The following is an 18758-nucleotide window of genomic DNA, read 5'->3' on the forward strand; positions in this document are numbered from 1 at the left end:
AGTAGAGATGGGGTTTCGCCATGTTGGCAGGCTGGTTTTGAACTCCTGGCCTCAAGTGATCTGCCCATCTTGGCTTCCGAAGTGTTGGGACTACAGGTGTGAGCCGCCGCACCCGGCCTGTCAATATTGTTTTAATGGTGGTTGCTCCTTCTCAGGCTTTCCTCACATACTTATTTTATTTTTAGACAGGTTTTGGTTCTGTCACCTCAGCCTCCTGAGTAGCTGACATTACAGGTGTGTGCCACTAGGTTGGCTAATTTATTTATTGTTTTGTAGAGATGGGAGTCTCACTGTGTTGCCCAGGCTCGTCTCAAATTCCTGACCTCAAGCATTCCTTCCACCTCAGCCTCCCAAATGGCTAGGATTACAGGCGTGAGCCACCGCACCCAGCCCTCCCTCCTACATTCAAATGGCCAACTCCCTTGGCTTCTTCAAGTCTTTGCTTAAATGCCACCTTCTCAGGAGGTCATTTTCTGAACACTCTATTAAAAATTGCAACCTGCCCCCAAACACGTCTTCCACTCACCATCCCTGTCTCTGCTTAAATTTTCTCCATAGCACTCATACCATCTAACATACTGTGCATTTACTTGTTTATTTTTATCTTTTTGAGACAGGGTCTCACTCTGTTGCCCAGGCTGGAGTGCAGTAGTGTGATCATGGTTCACTGCAACCTCTGTCTCCTGGGCTCAAGCAATCCCCCCACCTTAGCCTCCCAAGCAGCTAGTACCACAAGTGCGCATCATCACACCTGGCTAATTTTTGTGTTTTTTGTACAGAAGGAGTTTCGCCATGTTGGCCAGGCTGGTCTCAAACTCCTGGGTTCCAGCGATCTACCCGTCCCAGCCTCCCAAGTGCTGGGGATTATAAGTGAACCATCATGCTGGGCAACTTATTTATTTATTTTCTATTTCCCTCCACTAATAAATTAGCTCCAGGAGTGCATGGACCTTGTCTGTTTTCTACACAGATGCATTCCCAGCGCCTAGCACAGTGCCTAGTGGGTACATGAATGAATGAATGAATGAATGAATCCATGCATGCATGAATGAAGTATCTTTGTACAAACCATGAGCCATGTACATGTTAGGTGCCTACAACTTGTCGTTTGAATTAACGAATAAAAGAACAGGCAAGGCGCGGTGGCTCACACCTGCAATCCCAGCACTTTGGGAGGCCGAGGAGGGTGAATCACCTGAGGCTGGGAGTTCAAGACCAGCCTGACTAACATGGAGAAACCCTGTCTCTACTAAAAATACAAAATTAGCCAGGCGTGGTGGCACAGGCCTGTCCCAGCTACTTGGGAAGCTGAGACAGGAGAATCGCTTGAACCTGGGAGGCAGAGGTTGCGGTGAGCCGAGATTGCGCCATTGCACTCCAGCCTGGGCAACAAGAGTGAAACTCCGTCTTAAAAAAGAGGGAAGGAAGGAAGGAGGGAGGGAGGGAGGGAGGGAGGGAAGGAAGGAAGGAAGGAAGGAAGGAAGGAAGGAAGGAAGGAAGGAAGGGAGGAAGAAAAGACAGCACCAACCCTCCTTGTAAGTTCAATCTGTGGTTGATCTGAAGCTGCTGTCCAAGGGTACTGATGGAAATTTCCTTCTCAACAAGTCTGTCCCTCAGTTCCGGCATCTGATAATAATGGACAGTCAAGCTGGCTGACACCAGACTGGACCCGGATGAAGAAATGGAATCAGGCCGCATTATAGGGGCAAGAGGAGCCCTGTGGCCAAAGGTTCTAGGGGTCAGCAGCAAGTCACACATCTGAGGAGGAAGTTGATTGCTGTACCTCTAGCTGAAACAGAAACTGCGGTGGCTGACAAGGAAGGGTCCCTACCTGTGCCCCTCAGCCCCTCGGCCATTGCCAGCTTCCAACAGACCACAGAGACTTTTGGGAGGAAGCTTTTTTATTGAAGTATAGCAGACATACAGAAAAGTGCACAAATAAGGAAAGTGCACAGGGGAGCGATGGCACGATACATTTTCACAAAGGCAGCACAGCGGGGTAACCAGCCCCCAGCTCAAGGAACAGAACATTCCCTGCCCCGGAGAAGCTCCCTTCAAGTCTTTCCCATCCTCAGCGATAACCCTTATCCTGATTCCAACAGCAGTGACGATTTTTGCCGGTTTTTGAACTTGATGGAATGGCAGCACATAACACGAATTCTTTTGTGTATGACTTACTTGCTACAAACTTCATATGTTTGTAGCAACAGCCTTTTGACCCCGTCTCTTCCTCCATGCCCTCAAAGAGAAAAATGAACCTAATAATAACATAAAATAAAGCAAAATAATACTTGCTTGACTGGTTTAAATGTACCATCTGGCCGGGCATAGTGGCTCATGCCCGTAATCCCAACATTTTTAGAGGCCAAGGCAGGTGGATTACTTGAGGTCAGGATTTCGAGACTAGCCTGGCCATCGTGGTAAAACCCCATCTCTACTAAAAATACAAAAATTAGCCAGGCATGGTGGTGGGCACTTATAATCCCAGCTACTGGGGAGGCTGAGGCAGGAGAATCACTTGAACCTGGGAGGCGGAGGTTGCAGTGAGCAGAGATCATGCCACTGCACTCCAGCCTGGACAACAGAGGGAGACTCCATCTCAAAAAAATAAAATAAAATATAATATAATAAATAAATGTGCCATCCATTCTTTCACGCTTCAACCACCCAGTGGGCTGGAACTGTTACTGCTTCCATTTGAAAGATGGAGAGGCTGAGGCACAGAGAGGTTAAATAATTTGCTCAGCCAGGAAGTGAAGGTCTGTATTTAAAGCCAGGTCTCTCTGATCTCCAAGCTCATGTTCTTACCCAGCATATACTCCTTATCAATAAAATGACCATGTATTGAACACCCTCTTTAGACTGAATACTATACTTCAGTCTTATGTCCATTGTCTTATTTGATTTTCCCAGCCCTTGATGAGTAATATACCATTATCCTTGCTTAGCAGATGATGAAAGCAGGGTTCAGAGAGGTTAAGGAACTTTCCCAATGTGACACAGCCCAGGAAGGCATGAAATAACAATTTAAACTCTATTTTATTGATTCCAAAGTCCAGTTCAGAACAATATCAGCATCCAGCATATATGTGCATCTTTCAAATATACCTTCTGAGGCCCTGCATGGTGGCTCATGACTGTAATCCCAGCACTTTGGGAGGCCAAGGCAGGAGGATTTATTGAAGCCAGGCATTTGAGACCAGCCTGGGCAATATAGTGAGACCCCTGTCTCTACAAAAAGTTAAAAAAAAAAAAATCAGCTGGGTGTGGTGGTACACGCCTGTAGTTCCAGCTTCTTCACATCACTGCACTCCAGCCTGGGCAACAGAGCACAACCCTGGCTCTCAAAAACAAAAAACGGAAGATATGTATTAGAGTCACCTTGGGTATGGATTGGGAGAAGAAGCTAGGACAGGAAGGACACTAATGGGTTTGTGATGGGTAAACAAACCCTGTTTATTGGGAGACCACCTGCTCCAGGAGAAAAGACACCACACGAAGACAGGAAGCTGGGTGCTGCTAACTGAATGAGCTGGGACAAGGCCCTTCCCCTACCTGATGATAGATAATAAAAAATATTTTAGTGTGTGTGTGTATATATATATATATATTTTTTTTTTTTTTTTTTTTTTGAGACGGAGTCTTGCTCTGTTGCCCAGGCTGGAGTGCAGTGGTGCAATCTCAGCTCACTGCAAGCTCCACCTCCTGGGTTCATGCCATTCTCCTGCCTCAGCCTCCCCAGCAGCTGGGATTACAGGCGTCCACCACCACACCCGGCTAATTCTTTGTGTCTTTAGTAGAGACAGGGTTTCACCGTGTTAGCCAGGATGGTCTTGATCTCCTGACTTCATGATCTGCTCGCCTCGGCCTCCCAAAGTGTATTGTATACTTTTAAGGTAGTAGTTCCTTGTCTGCAGAGTGGGGATTTAGATTACATCTATCCTTTTGGTTTTGTCTACTCACTATGAATTCCCCTATCATAATAGCACCCCAAGTTCTCTGGGATCCCCCTTCTTTACTCCTTGTCATTGTGAAAGGCATGCAGCACTAACTTTATCCTTGGCTTCAGGAAGGCCAAATGCTCCATGCTGGCCAATCAGCACCCCTCATTTCTCTGCCCATAGGGATTGGCTCAGAAATGGGCCCCTGGCCCAAGTGGATCAGTGAGTCCTTCCTCAGGTTTTTGCTGGGATTGTTTTGCTTCTCTTGTGCTAGGCCAGTGTGAAGAGGGTCTGAAGCTCAAAGGTAGCCACCATTGTGAGAGTGAAAGACTGAGCCTTGATAACTTATGAGCCCCTGAATCCAGCTGTACCTGAAGGCAGCCACATATTCCTGAACATGTTATTCTCCATGAGTCAGTGTGGTTCCTCTCTGTTGTTGTTGTTGTTGTTGTTTTTTGAAATGGAGTCTCACTGTCACCCAGGCTAGAGTGCAGTGGCACCATCTCGCCTCACTGCAACCTCCACCTCCCAGGTTCAAGCAATTCTCCTACTTCAGACTCCTGAGTAGCTGGGACTGCAGGCACATATCACCATGCCCAGCTAATTTTTTTGAATTTTTGGTAGCAACAGGATTTTGTCATGTTGGCCAGGCTGGTCTTGAACTCCTGACCTCAAGTGATCCAAATCCCAAAGTGCTGGGATTACAGGCATGAGCCACTGCACCCATCCTCAATATGGTTCCTCTTTGGACTTAAGTTACTGTAGCAGATGACGTGGCTTCTGTGTCCAAATCCCCTTGGCATTCATCCTTTTGACAGACAGTGACTGGATGGCTTCCAGTTTCCACACCTATGCTTGCAGCCTGAGGACTTTGCTCTCATGCACGCTCTGCACACACAGTCTCAGAATGCTGGGTATTCCCCTCCTCTACAAGCAGCCCTTAATCAATGAGTGACAGGGGCTAGTGGATAAATGTCCCCACTCCCTTGCCCTTCACCTGGATAATTCTGAGGTGTATTGCACTCCGTGTCCCAGAGTTCCCCAGCAGGGTTGAGCCCCAGCTGCCCAGAGTGATAACCTGCTCCGTAACTGACCTTCGATTGGCTTCTTTCCTTTCCCTGTCCTACTTCCCTCCCCCATCAGAGCTTCCTGGGATCATTTCTCAAGTAAACAATTTAATCTCTGCACACAAATCCTTGTCTCAGATCTGCTTCTGTAGGAAACCAACCTAAACATTTCCTAAGATTGGTTTTCTGTCACACACAGCTAAAGCTGCTCTGGCAGACACATGGTTCAAGCATTCTTTTAAAATATTTGCCTCATAACTGTATTTTTCCAGCCCGCTTTTCAGCTCAAAGGAATTGTGTGCACCATGAATTGACTTATCCGTGTGCATAGCAGAAAGAGACTCGGTGAGAGAAAGGCCCCTGAGGGACCCTGGAACAGCTGAGTGATCCACCCTGGCTGCCTCCTCTCTACCTCATTCTCACACACTAACCCTTTCCCAAGCCTCTCCATCCTGAGGCTCCTACCCAGCTCCCCCGCCCACCCTGGGAGATAACCCCAGTTCCTTCCTCAGATACTTTCATCTGCAAGGCCTCGGTGTTCTGTCCGGCCAGTGATAAGGGTATTCAACGTCATTTTCCTGTCCCTGACCTTTCAAAGAACCCTATGCATCCAGGGTCTGTGATGTAGACTCAGACTGAGATGTTCCATCTTGGGGGTATAATCACTGGGAAAGAGAGAGATTCCTAAGAGATCATCATTCATTCATTCATTCATTCAACAAATATTTACTGAGTGCTTGGGCAAGGAATTATAAATTGTAGAGCCAACTAGAGCCAGCTTAAGCAGAAAGGGATTTTTTTTTTTTTTTTTGAGAGGGAGTCTTGCTCTGTCACCCAGGCTGAGCTGCAGAGGTGCAATCTCAGCTCACTGTAACCTCCGCCTCCAGGGCTCAAGCGATTCTCCTGCCTCAGCCTCCCGAGTAGCTGGAATTACAGGTATGCTCCACCATGCCTGGCTAATTTTTTGTATTTTTAGTAGAGATGAGGTTTCACCATGCTAGCCAGCCTGGTCTCGAACTCCTGGCCTCAAGTGATCTGCCTGCCTCGGCCTCCCGAAGTGCTGGAATTATAGGCATAAGCCACTGTGCTTGGCCCACAAACGGATTTATGAAAAGTAGGAAGTACCGGCCGGGCATGGTGGCTCAAGCCTGTAATCCCAGCACTTTGGGAGGCCGAGACGGGCGGATCACAAGGTCAGGAGATCGAAACCATCCTGGCTAACACAGCGAAACCCCATCTCTACTAAAAAATACAAAAAACTAGCCGGAAGAGGTGGCGGGCGCCTGTAGTCCCAGCTACTCGGGAGGCTGAGGCAGGAGAATGGCGTGAACCCGGGAGGCGGAGTTTGCAGTGAGCCGAGATCCGGCCACTGCACTCCAGCCTGGGTGACAGAGCGAGACTCCGTCTCAAAAAAAAAAAAAAGAAAAGTAGGAAGTACCCCAGATGTTAAATAGCCACAAATGGTGCAGCCAGGAGCATCAATGCCAGGAGCAATACTCACCTTCACTGTTGAACTGTTCTAATCAAAATATCACTGCTGCCGCTGCCCACCCCTGCCCCCTCTCCAACTCAGGACCTAGCTAGCTAGAGACAGGCTGCTAGAACTGCGTCATGCTTCCCCAGAAGGACCAGATACCTCTCCCACTGTGCTTGCCAGAAGACTCCACCACTTGGCGTCCTTCTGCTTGCTTCTGTCTCCAAGGCTTACTAGAGGAATCCAGATCACATAAGGCACTCTTGCTGCAAAGAAATCTTAGAAATGTAGTTTTTCTCTGTCTGGCCTTTACAGTGCAGGAGGTCACACTACAGGGGACTGGGATAGGTGAGTGAGGCAATCTGTAGTGCCTGCCATAGGCTCACAACAATGATAAAGTCAGGGCTGGGCACAGTGGCTCATGCCTGTAATCTCAGCACTTTGGGAGACCAATGTGGGAGGCTCCCTCGAAGCCAGGAGTTTGAGACCAGCCTAGGTAACAGAGTGAGACCACCCCATCTCTACCAAAAAGAAAAAAATTAAGTGGTGGTGCATGCCGATAGTCCCAGGCTGAGGAGGGAGGATTGCTTAAGCCCAGGAGTTTGAGGTTACAGTGAGCTACGATAGCACCACTGTACTCCAGCATGAGTGACCAGGCAAGACCCTGTTCTAAAAAAGAAAAATTAAAATTAAAAAAAAATTGAATGATAAAATCAGAAGAGTCTCCTGCTTTCCAGGAGCTCACCATTGAGAGGGGATAGCAACACCAAGTAATTCCAGGAGGGAGAGCATTCCAAAAGGGAAATTATAGGCAGTTACAAACAGACCAAGAAAACTCAACCTATTCTAACAGGACCTCCTGAAAGAGGTGCCATTGTACATGATGTGTGAAGGTGTTTAGAGGATAACCAGGCAAAAGAAGGGCAGGAGGGAACAGCATTTCGGGCAAGGGAAAATTTCATGTGCAAAGGTCCAGTGTCAGGGAAGGTGAGGGGTGCAGGAGGAAGTGAGAGAAGGCCACTTCTCTCTGACTGGAGAACAGAGAACAAGGGGAAGAGAGGGAAGGAAGAGGGGCGGTAAGGGAATAGACCATGACCTTGTAGTCCACATTGTGGAATTCAAACTGTCTCTTAAGGCCAGTGGTGACCACTGAAGGCTTATGAGCAAGGCAGTGACATAATAGAACTGCTAATATTTGTTTATTTATTATTTAGAGACGGAGTTTCACTCTTGCTACCCAGGCTGGAGTGCAATGGTGTGATCTCGGCTCACTACAACCTCTGCCTCCCAGGTTCAAGCAATTCTCCTGCCTCAGCCTCCCGAGTAGCTGGGGTTATAGGAGCCCGCCACCACGCCCAGCTAATTTTTTGTATTTTTAGTAGAGATGGGGTTTTACCACATTGGCCAGTCTGGCCTTGAACTCCTGAACTCAGGTAATCACCTCACCTTGGCCTGCCAAAGTGCTGGGATTACAGACATGAGCCACCACGCCCTGCCTGCTGATATTTATCGACCACTTATTCAGTGCCAGACTTTTTTCTAAGCTGTTAACATGTATCATTTAGTATATATTTGCAACAACCCTGTAAGTAAGGTTCTCCAGACCATGAGCAAATTACTCAGCCATTCTGTGCCTCAGTTTCCTCATATGCACAATGGGAGTACTCATAGAACCTACCACAGAGAGTTAGTATGAGGGTTACAATGAGGGCTCGGCACATGGGAAATGTTGTGTATGTATTAGCTTTTGGTACTATTAATCCCATTTTATAGATGAAAAAGCTGAAGCCCAGAGAGATGAATCAGTTTGTCTGAGGTCACACCACTAATGCTAATAAGGCATAGAATGAACAGGACAGGTGTGGTGAAGGTGGAAGTGCTGGTGGGCATGGAGAAGCCACACCTTTATCCTAGGAGTGATGGAAGTGTGGACCACCCATTGGGACCCACATGGCCAGCCTCTGTTCTGACTGGTCAGTGCCTAGGTCATGCCAGTTCTTAAGTATTTCATTATTACCCATGCTATTACTACATATATGACATTGTTGCGCAGATTTAATACTTACACAAATGGTATCATACTAAATGTTAACTTCTGCAAGATCCTTTTCTCACTCAACATTATTGTATGTTTAAGATCTGTTTTGATCTAGTACATTCATTTTATTTTATTTTTTAGAGATGGGGTCTCACTGTGTTGGCCAGTCTGGTCTTGAAATCCTGGGCTCAAGTGATCCTCCGACCTTGGCTTCCCAAGGTGTTGGGATGACAGGCATGAGCCACCATGCCCAGCCATTCATTCTTTTTTTTTTTTTGAGACAGAGTCTCACTCTGTCACCCAGGCTGAAGTGCAGTGGTGTGAATTCGGCTCACTGCAACCTGTGCCTCCTGGGTTCAAGCAATTTCTGCCTCAGCCTCCTGAGTAGCTGGGACTATAGGCACATGGCACCACACCTGGTAAATTTTGCATTTTTAATGGAGACAGGGTTTCGCCATGTTGGCCAGGCTAGTCTCAAACTCCTGACCTCAGGTGATCTACCTGCCTTGGCCTCCCAAAGTGTTGGGATTACAGGCGTGAGCCACGCCATTCATTGATTTTAATTGCTCCCTAGTATTCCTTTACAGGAACACGTCATGGTCTCTTTGCCCACTATCCCATGGATGCCTATTTAGTCCATTGCACTTTGGGCCCATTATAGGCAAAGCTGCCACACCCAACTTTGCATATGTTGGAGCTTCTCTAGGGTGAATACCAGGAAGTGGGATCACTGGTCTCAGGGTTCATACGTTTCAATTGTCAAGCAGCAGTGCATGAAGAGTTCTTGTTTCTGCACTCCCTTAGAGATGAAAATAATACCACTACCCCACATGACACGTACTATGTGCCAGGAATCTTTCTAAACATCTAACATGAAATAACTCATTTAACCTCTCAAAGGACTTTGAGGTGGGGTACTATCATCATCCCCACTAGACAGATGGAGAATGAAGACACAGAGAGGTCAAATAACTAGCCCAAGGTCACTCAGCTAGGAATAGCAGAGCATGGCATGAACCCAGAGAGGCTGGTTCCAGAGCCTGGGCTGTTCATCACTCTTGTAGGTCTTGGAATTTTCTGATTTTCAAGTTGCTGCCAGTTCATGGCTGTGAAATGTCTCTAAGTACTTTAACTTGCATTGCCTGCTTAGAAGGGACCTTGAGGACCTTTCCATCCATTTGTGGGCCAATCAAGCATCGTCTTCAGAAAAATGCCTCTTTCTAGCCTTGGCTGTCCCCGAGTTTCTGCTCTTCTCTGCAAGTATGCCTGGAGGCCAGGACTTGGGGCAGTGCCTGGCACAGTGAGGGCACTTGGTAAAAATGTACCAAACTCAGCCAGGCATGGTGGCTCATGCCTGTAATCCCAGCATTTTGGAAGGCCAAAGCAGGCAGATTGCTTGAGCCCAGGAGTTCAAAACCAGAATGATCAGGGTAGTGAGACCCTATCTCTACAAAACAAAAATTAAAAATTAGCGGGGTGTGGTAGTGCATGCTTGTACTCCCAGCTACTCAAGAGGCTGCTGAGATAGGAGGATGGCTTGAGCCCAAGAGGTTGAAGCTGCTGTGAGCTATGATGGCACCACAGCACTCCAGCCTGAGTGACAGGGTGAGACTTTGTCTTTGAAAAAAAAAAAGTGCTCACTTTGGCAGCGTATATACTAAAATTGGAACAACACAGAGATTAACATGGCCCCTGTGCGAGAATGACATATACATTTGTGAGGTGTTCGATATACAGAAAAAAAAGTACCAGACTGACTGGTGGTGTCTCTCACGTCTCTCATCCTCTCTTCCTCCCAGGAGGCCAATGCTGATTTAAAAAGCTTCTGCTTAAGTCACTGGCCCACATCTGTGCTGTGCTGGGCATGTACAGTGGCCCCCTTGCCTCAAGCTCATTTCCTCCTGTGTGATCTGACTTTAATCTAGTTCATGATCTGACCTCACCTCCTTCGACTCTCCTTGTTCCTTGTTTCTCATGAACCCCACTGACTGTCCTCCTGTCCCTTCAGTAGCCAAGTTCATTTCTACCTCAGGACTTTTGCATGTGCTGTTCCCTCTGCCTGGAACACTCTTCCTGTGGTGGTTCCAATTCATCCTTCAGGCTCAACTCAAATGCCACCTCCTCAGAGAGACTTTCCTGGTCACTCTGTTTAGAAGAAACAGAGGTATGAAGAGATTGAGCATAATTGTCAAAAGTTGTACAGCTGGCTTATTGGTGAGATTTTGAATTATGTTACCTTATTATGTGCTTATATTTCTAAATTTTTTCTACAATGGTGATGTATACCCTGTGTGAATTTCTTAAAACTCAAATTCAGGCTGGGCATTGAGGCTCATGCCTGTGATCCCAGCACTTTGGGAGGCTGAGGTGATAGGATTGCTTGAGCTCAGGAGTTCAAGACCAGCCTGGGCAACATAGTGAGGCTCCATCTCTACAAACAATTTTAAAATTAGCCAGGAGTGGTGGCATGCACCTATAGTACCAGGTACTCAGGAGGCAGAGATGAGAGGATGTCTTGAGGCTAAGAGTTGGAGGCTGGAGTGAGCTATGATCACACCACTGCACTCCAGCCAGGACAACAGAGCAAGACTGGACTTTTAAAAAAAACAAAAAACAGGCTGGGTGCAGTAGCTTACGCCTGTAATCCCAGCACTTTGGGAGGCCAAGGTGGGTGGATCACAAGGTCAGGAGATCGAGACCATCCTGGCTAACACAATGAAACCCTGTCTCTACTAAAAATATTTTAAAATTAGCTGGGCTTGGTGGTGGGTGCCTGTAGTCCCAGCTACTCGGGAGGCGGAGTTTGCAGTGAGCCGAGATTGTGCCACTGCACTCCAGCCTGGGTGACAGAGCGAGACTCCGTCTCAAAACAAAAACAAAACAAAACGAACAAAAAAATCAAAAAAGAAAGACCTCAATTTTTGTTGTCGTTGTTGTTGTTTTGAGATGGAGTCTCACTCTGTTGCCCAGGCTAGAGTGCAATGGCACAATCTCAGCTTACTGCAACCTCCGCCTCCCAGGTTCAAGCGATTCTTCTGCCTCAGCCTCCTGAGTAGCTGGGATTACAGGTGCCCACCACCACGCCTGCCTAATTTTTGTGTTTTAAGTAGAAACGGGGTTTCTCCCCGTTGGCCAGGCTGGTCTCAAACTCCTGACCTCAGGTGATCCACCCACCTTGGCCTCAAAAAGTTCTGGGATTACAGGTGTGAGCCACACACTCAGCCAAGACCTCAAATTTAAAATGAATTAAGAGCCAATTCTGAGAGAATATGAATGAGTGTCTGGGCTCTGTTTCTCAAGCCTCCTGGGTCAGGATAAGATCCTAGCATTCTGCATCCTCCGGGATTTCCTTACTGCCCACTCTCTCACACCTTTCCATCTGACGATCGTCCCTCTTGGCTCTGAATCAGAAGCCTGAAGCAAAGCGTAGGTCCACAATCCACTCTGATAATCAGCCTCCCCTTCCCTACAGATGTTTCTCATCTGCAAAATGGGAATAATGCCGGGTGTGGTGGCTCACGCCTGTAATCCCAGCACTTTGGGAGGCTGAGGAGGGAGGATCACTTGAGGTCAGGACTTTGAGACCAGCCTGGCCAATATAGTGGAGACCCATCTCTACTAAAAATACAAAAATTAGTTTGGTGTGGTGGCGTGCACCCGTAATCCCAGCTACTTGGAAGGCTGAGGCAGGAGAATCACTTGAACCTGGGAGGCGGAGGTTGCAGTGAGCCAGGATTGTGCCACTGCACTCCAGCCTGGGTGACAAAATGAGACTCCATCCCAGAAACAAAAGGGATAATAAAAGACCTACTTCACGGGTATTCAGCATGATGGGGCTGAAAAACATTTGGCCGAAGGAAGACTATTGCTGTGTGAGAACTATACTGCATGGTGAGTTTGGAGTCAGATAAACTCTGGATCAAAGGCCAGCTCACTGTGTGATCTCAGGCAACTCAATCTCTGAGCCTCACTCTCCCTGTAAAATAAAGATAATAAAAATACCTACTGAGCTCTTTAGAATGCCCTTCGCTAGAAAGAAGCGGGTAATAAAACTCCAGCGTGCTTTACTGGCATAGGCTCCGTTGGCTCCCCACATAGGACATTTCTAGGATTGGGTAGCAGGAGATCCAGCAGCCTAGTGATCTCAACCTGGAGTCAGGCTTTTTCCATGTCTCCGTCCACAGTGTTGGTTTCATCCTCAGGCTGGTCCTCCTCGTGATCGCAGAATGACTGCCAGGAGCTGTCAGGGCCACGGGCATCCTCTTTCATGTCCAGCAGGAAAATAGATTAATTTCCAGGCCATCTTCCTGGAAGAGTGAGGAAGAACTTTCCCAGAAATGTCTGGCAAACTTCTCTCCACTTCTCATTAGCCCGGGGTAGGTCAGAGGCCCATTCTGGAACCAAACTCTGGCAAAAAGATGCAAGTCTCATGATTAGCTTAGACTCATTGGTTCCAGTGCCTGTGGCTGGGCTGGGATCATTGTCAAGGAGTCAGTCAACAACATTGTCCTCTCTATCTGCCTCGAATGGTTACTGGGAGAAGAAAATGAGATCATGCTTGCAGAGTTTAGCACATAGTAGGCGCTCAACAAATAGTAGCTTTTATTACTATTACAGGCTGAGTATCCCTCATCCGAAATGCTTGGGACAAGAAATGTGTCAGAATTCAGAATGTTTTGGATTTTGGAATATTTGCATTATATTTACCAGTTGAGCATTCCTAATCTGAAAATCTGAAATCCAAAATGCTCCAGTGAGCATTTCTGTTGAGCATCACATCAGTGCTCAAAAAATTTGGGATTCTGGCACATTTCAGATTTCAGATTTTCAGATTAGGGATACCCAACCATATTATTACTATTTTCTTTTTTGAGGCAGGGTCTTGCTGTGTCTCCCAGGCTGAGTACGGCAGTGTGATCTTGGCTCACTGCAGCCTCAATTTCCCAGGCTGAAGTGATCCTCCTGCCTCAGCCTCCCGAGAAGCTAGCTGGGACCACAGTCGCCACCACACTGGGCTAATTTTGTTTAGTTTTTGTAGAGGAGAAGTCTCACTATGTTTGCCAGGCTGGTCTTGAACTCCTGGACTGAAGCGATCCTCCTGCCTGGGCCTCCCAAAGTGCTGGGATTACAGACATGAGCCACCGCACCCAGCCTTCAACAGTATTCTGGTTATTATCAACATCACCATCATCCTTTGGGGGCTTTGACCTTAGGCAGCCTCTGATCAAATTCCAGTTTCTCCACTTCTTAGCTGCGCGGCTTTATGCAAGTTGCTGAGCTTCAGTTCCACCCTGTAAAATGGGAATGATAAGTGCTCCTATCTCTTGTCATTACTGTGTGGCAATAGTTAATGCTCCGTATGTGCTGATAATGCATTCTTTGGCCTTCCCATTGGGAATTTGGGTGGCCTTTTCCCGCCCTCAGTAGATGTGGTTCAGGTGAGGGAGACTCTCCGTTCTGTTCCAGAAGTGGGCACATTCTCCTGTCTTGAATTCTTGAATCCCTCAGGTCAATATGATTGGTTCAGGGAGCCAGGGAAAGAGAGCCTCTCTATCCTCTAGAATTGCTGGCTGGAACAGTAGAAGCTAGGAGCTGCTGGAAACCATCTTGGGGAGAGCTGGCTTGAAGTGGAGCCAACAATAGGGGAAGCAGAGATGAGAGATGGAGAGGCAGACGGCTGTTGACTCTGTTGAGCTCCTGGATCCAGCCATGCCTGAATCGGACTTTTCATTATGTGAGCCAATACATTCCTTTTTTTTTTGGAATAAGCCAGTTCGAGGCAGGGGTTCTGTCACTTGCAGTGATGTGTGTGGAGTCTAGTCCAGACCAGCCAGGACGGGGAATTAGAAAAGGAGATGGTCCTCTGAGGGCAGAATTATGCCTACCTAAATCAGCTTGGTATTCCAAGAGTTTTGCCCAGGCCAATGCATAGAATGGAACTCTAGAAGCATCAGGAGTTAAAAGCATAAATAGGCTGGGCCTATTTGTGTCCTATAATCCCAGCACTTTGGGAGGCCTAGGTGGGAGGTTTGCTTGAGCCCAGGAGTTCAAGAGCAACGACAATAGCCTGAACAACATAATGAGACCCCCATCTCTGCAAAAACAAAAATAAAAAACTAGCTGTGCATGGTGGTGTGCACCTGTAGTCTCAGCTACTGGGGAGGCTGAGGTAGGAGGATCGCTTGAGCCCAGGAGTTTGACACTGCAGTGAGCCACTGCACTCTAGCCTGGGTGACTGGGCAAAACCTCATCTCTAAAAGTAAAAAAAATAAAAATAAGAACACAAACAGAGTCTAGTGAGTATCCCTCCAGACTTCTTCTCTGTGCTTATAATAAATAGTCATATACAAACACAGAATAATATTTTTACAAAAATGGAAGCACACTCTACATTTTCAGTTCAAACGCTACCTCCCCAGTGACCACCCCATCTGAAGTGGCTCCACCTCCAGCATGCTTTCTTGCATGCTAGCATTTTTCACTGCCTAAATTAACTTATTCAGAGCAGACATTTTTCTCTGTTTGCCATTGCTGTGTCGCCAGTGCCTTTCACAGACTGGCCAAGTATCCAATACACATTTGTTGAGTAAGTATCACTCTGTAGTTTGTGTGTTTGTTTTAACTTGTAGGGAAGTAGACACGAATCTGTTTTGACGTTTGAGACAAATGCATGGAGAGCTATTGATTGGATGGGCCACATTTCTTTCCCACATTCCGTTGAAAAATTGGGGGTGAAAAAAACTGGGAGTGAAAAAATGGCCAAACAAACCAAAAGAAAGGTGAGTCATTCCTTCCTCCCCCAAAACACAGAGGAGGGGCGGAAGAAGAAGGACCGCCCCTCCCTGCCCCAATAAGCCTTTAACAGGCTCATCCTGATTCACAGGGAGTGGACTTGGTTTCCTGTTCAAGAATTTCCAAGGCAAAAACAGCCCTCAAACACATAAAGATGGGGTTGGGCAAATAATTCATTGATGGTCTCAACTCTGGAGGGCAAAGTTGTTTATAAGCTCCCAACCCTCAAAGGGAATGAACTTAAATGTTTTTCTTGATTATAAAAGTAGTGTTCCAGCCTGGGCAACAAGAGCGAGACTCCATCTCAAAAAAAAAAAAAGTATTGGCTCATCATTATGAAAAAGCATTTTCAGGCCGGGCGCGGTGGCTCAAGCCTGTAATCCCAGCACTTTGGGAGGCCAAGATGGGCGGATCACGAGGTCAGGAGATCAAGACCATCCTGGCTAACACGGTGAAACCCCGTCTCTACTAAAAAAATTTTAAAAAAAACTAGCTGGGCGAGGTGGCGGCCACCTGTAGTCCCAGCTACTCGGGAGGCTGAGGCAGGAGAATTGCGTAAACCCGGGAGGCGGAGCTTGCAGTGAGCTGAGATCCAGCCACTGCACTCCAGTCTGGGAGACAGAGCGAGACTCTGTCTCAAAAAAAAAAAAAGAGAGAAAACATTTTCAGAGAATACAGAAAAGTGTGAGGAATAGAATAAAAAACAGTAATAATTTTGGAGCATTTTGTAAATTAGCCCACAGATTTTTTTTTAATGCATACACATGCACTTAATTCTAAAGTGAATCTGCGCTATCTTTTTATTTAACAGTAACCGTAAGATTTATTGAGTATGTACAATGCATATGCTAGTTGCTCTCTGTGTATTAATCCATTTTATATTTACAGTAGTCCTGTGTGATAAGCACTATTATCAACTCCATTTTATAGATGGAGAAACTGAGGCACAGAGAGTTTAAGTGATTTACCTAAGATCACATAGCTGTAGGTGGCCAAGCTGAAATTCAGAAATAAGTAATCCGGCTTCAAGGCCCATGACCTTAACCACTGCACTACATTGCCAAGGCAGAGCAGAGGCCCCTCCCAAGTTAATACCCATAGATAGGAGTCATCCTTTTTCGTGCCTGCACTTATTCTTCTATTACTGGATAATGGTTTTTTTTTCTAGTTTCCCGCTACTAGGAAATAGAGAGAAACTTCCCTTTTGGGCTTTAGATTAGACAAGAAAACATGTGGTTAGATGTCACCACAACTTGTACTTTTTTTTTTTTTTTGAGACGGGGTTTTGCTCTGTCACCCAGGCTGGAGTGCAGTGGTGCGATCACAGCTCACTGCAGCTTTGCCCTCCCAGACTCAATCTATTCTCCCACCTCAATCTGTTCTCCCACTTCAGCCTTCTGAGTAGTTGGGACTACAAGCATACACCACTGTGCCTGGCTATTTTTCTTTTCTGTAGACACGGGGTCTCACTGTGTTGCCCAGGCTGACAACTGGTATTTCTAACCCAGGAGAAGCAATGAAGGGCTCAGCCCTACTTTGAAGCAATCATCCCATTATGCACATATACATTGACTGGGGGAGGTTATTTTACTTAAGAAACATCCATGAAGTACTTACGTACCAGACATGGCTTCAAGAATTTCTGAATAGGCCAGGCACGGTGGCTCACACCTGTAATCCCAACACTTTGGGAGGCCGAGGCGGGCTGATCATGAGGTCAGGAATTCGAGACCAGCCTGGCCAACGTGGTGAAACCCCATCTCTACTGAAAATACAAAAAATTAGCTGGGCGTGGTGGCGGGCTCCTGTAATTCCAGCTACTTGGGAGGCTGAGGCAGGAGAATTGCTTGAACCCAGGAGGCAGAGGTTGCAGTGCAGTGAACTGAGATCACACCACTGCACTCCAGCTGGGCAACAAGAGTGAAACAGCGTCTCAAAAAAAAAAAAAAAAAAAAGAACTTCTGAATATTAGCTCACTTCACCCAAAGATAATACTCTGAAATACATACCAGGGAAACTGAGGCAGAAGAAGGTTAACTTGCCCAACATGACAGAGGCGGTAAGTGGCAGTGCTGAGATCTGAACCCTGGAAACTTGGCTCCAGTGTCTGGATTCTTAACTCCTAATCAACCTCTCTGTCTACCCCTTGGCCCAAGAGAGCTGGCCAGCCCTGGGGTACTCAAAGCAAATCCACTTTCAGCTGAGGACTGAAGGCAGCAAGGTGAATATATCTATTTTTCCTTTTAAGTGATACTCATATATTAGCTCCCAGTTCTGTAGGTCCTAAGCTCATGCAGGCTCTGCTGTGTTCCATGCTCAGGGCATAATATGGCTGAAGCAGAGATGTCAGCTCACTGGAGTCCTCATCTGGAGGCTCTGGGAGGAACTGGCTTTTCAGATTGTTGACAGAATTCAGTTCCTTGCAGTTGTAGAACTGACGCCCCCATTTCCTTACTTGCGGTTCCCTCTGCAACTAGAAGCTTCCTGCATTCCTTGTCCTGTGGACCCTTCTATATTTTTATTTATGGCAGATATTTTAACTGTCCCACAGATTTGTCTTGAATAAGAGGCAAAGAGACGGGAAAACCCCTTAGCAACAGGTGCGTAATGGGACTTTTCTTTTGTTTCCATTTTGGTTGAGGGCTCCCTGCTGGGGTACTGCGGCTTTCTCTAGAGACAGCTGAACGTCTGCTGAGTTAGAAAAGCGGAGACTTCCCCAAACCAGCCTATGAACCCTTAGCTCATCATCTGTCTTGAGGGTGTACCAGGAAGACTTGAGGATTACTGAGGGGAAAATAGAGGTTATGGAGAAAGTTTCCCCTTCATTGAAAATGCCTGGGCCGGGTGTGGTGGCTCCCGCCTGTAATCTCAGAATTTTGGGAGGCCGAGGTAGGTGGATCACCTGAGGTTAGGATTTCATGACCAGCCTGGCCAATGTGGTGAAACCCCATCTCTACTAAAAATACAAAAAATTAGCTGGGCATGGTGGCAGGTGCCTGTAATCCCAGCTACTTGGGAGGCTGAGGCAAGGAGAATCACTTGAACCCAGGAGGCAGAGATTGCAGTGAGCTGAGATCATGCCATTGCACTCTAGCTTGGGCAACAAGAGCGAAACTCCGTCTCAAAAAAAAAAAAAAAGTCTGCAAAAATAAAAAAATAAAAAATAAATAAAGGGCCAGGGACAGTGGCTCACTCCTGTAATCCCAGCACTTTGGGAGGCTGAGGCTGGCAGATCCCTTGAGTCAAAGAGTTCAAGACCAGCCTGAACAACATGGTGAAACCCCGTTTCTACAAAAAAAAAAAAAATACAAAAATTAGCCAGGCACAGTGATGTGCGCCTATAGTCCCAGCTACTCAGGAGGTTGAGGTGGAAGGATCACTTGAGCCTGGGAGGTTGAGGCCAAAGTGAGCAGTGATTGCACCACTGTGCTCCAGCCTGGGTGACA

The 18758-nt window shown here is 46.9% G+C and overlaps 1 non-coding gene across 1 annotated transcript; it reads left to right on the top strand.

Annotated features, from left to right (window-relative positions):
• The first annotated feature begins 10153 nt into the window (after positions 1-10153).
• On the top strand, positions 10154-10257 carry LOC117069207. Its single transcript, XR_004431449.1, has one exon. It is a non-coding gene; the product is annotated as a U6 spliceosomal RNA (small nuclear RNA).
• Positions 10258-18758: the final 8501 nt, after the last annotated feature.

Source organism: Trachypithecus francoisi, unplaced genomic scaffold, assembly GCF_009764315.1.
Source record: "Trachypithecus francoisi isolate TF-2019V2 unplaced genomic scaffold, Tfra_2.0 Lachesis_group21, whole genome shotgun sequence".
Lineage (NCBI taxonomy): Eukaryota > Metazoa > Chordata > Mammalia > Primates > Cercopithecidae > Trachypithecus > Trachypithecus francoisi.